Raw genomic sequence first — 1,603 nt, 5'->3', positions numbered from 1 at the left:
GGAGGGCTCCAAAAGTGTGGGTAAAATATATATCCCACAGGGGGAAAATTGAAAAAAAGTTGAAAAAAAAAATTTTTGGGGACTTAGAAAATTTTTCAACTTTTGTCAGACTTCCAGACAGGGGAGCGTGTCAGTGCGCGCATCCGATTTCAGTTCCAGAGCGATTCGCGCGATGAGTCCTTGATACTTAGTCGTTTTTGGCAAAATTTCTGACTTTTTGAAAATTTCACAATTTTGTGAAAACTTCCACAAAATGAGGTTCTAGTATGTTAGAGGGCATCCCAGGAGGGCTCCAAAAGTGTGGGTAAAATATATATCCCACAGGGGGAAAATTGAAAAAAAGTTGAAAAAAAAAATTTTTGGGGACTTAGAAAATTTTTCAACTTTTGTCAGACTTCCAGACAGGGGAGCGTGTCAGTGCGCGCATCCGATTTCAGTTCCAGAGCGATTCGCGCGATGAGTCCTTGATACTTAGTCGTTTTTGCAAAATTTCTGACTTTTTTGAAAATTTCACAATTTTGTGAAAACTTCCACAAAATGAGGTTCTAGTATGTTAGAGGGCATCCCAGGAGGGCTCCAAAAGTGTGGGTAAAATATATATCCCACAGGGGGAAAATTGAAAAAAAGTTGAAAAAAAAAATTTTTGGGGACTTAGAAAATTTTTCAACTTGTGTCAGACTTCCAGAGAGGGGAGCATGTCAGTGCGCGCATCCGATTTCAGTTCCAGAGCGATTCGCGCGATGAGTCCTTGATACTTAGTCGTTTTCAGAAGTCACAATTTTGACTTCCAGGACCCGCAAAACGTTTGTAAATTGAGCCCGCTCCCCAGTTCCAAGCGTTTTGAGGTGTCCCCGGTTGCAGTAATGCAGCCTGCCCACTAGATGTCGCAAAAGAGACAAAAAGTGAAAAAGAACCAGAATGAGGAAATTCCAGGGAGCCGAATCCGCCTGACAGTTCCAGGCGATCGGGCACTTTTTTGCATGCGTCCCTAAAGTGGGTATAGGGTGACACTCCATGCAAAGACCCAGTTTTGCACACCACCGGCAGAATATATGAGAGAGAGGTACCTCTCAGCCCCGACACATTTCGACTCATTTAAGCTGGTTTTCACCTCCGTAGGCCTGGGTATGCGTTTTGGCTATGAGTCCCTGTTCGGCTGGAGGTCTGCACCTTGGCTGAACCCAGGCTTCCGCAGCTGCGTGGGGGGACTTTTGCCGGTCGCCTATCCCAAGTCAGAGAGGTGTTCCTGGGTTGAAGTGAGCCTGGCCAGACCCCCCCGCGGGCCCTGGTTCTCCACATGGGGGCGCCGTCAAGGCTAAAATCTGGATTTTTAGGCCGAGGAGAGGCTCCATGAGGGCGGATGCTTTTGTGGCTTCGACCCCAGTGCTGTTCCACATCCAGTACCCCCCCGCAAGGGCGCCTGTACCCGAGTCGCGCTTCCAGGACTCGTGGGCACGTATCTCCCGACGACAGGGGTTTGCAGCCTCCGTACTTGGGCAAGTCCCTACATGCACCCCTGCTCTTCCTCCGATCGATCTGGCGCAGCGCTCCCGGGTGGGGAGGTGGCGCCGCTCGCTCGGCCCGGGCTTTGGAGCCCGCGCTG

This window comes from Phyllobates terribilis, unplaced genomic scaffold, assembly GCF_046119375.1.
Source record: "Phyllobates terribilis strain yellow unplaced genomic scaffold, ASM4611937v1 Scaffold_3285__1_contigs__length_83565, whole genome shotgun sequence".
NCBI classification, from domain to species: Eukaryota; Metazoa; Chordata; class Amphibia; order Anura; family Dendrobatidae; genus Phyllobates; species Phyllobates terribilis.
The sequence above is the reverse complement of the archived record's forward strand: the minus strand, read 5'-3'. Positions refer to the sequence as shown.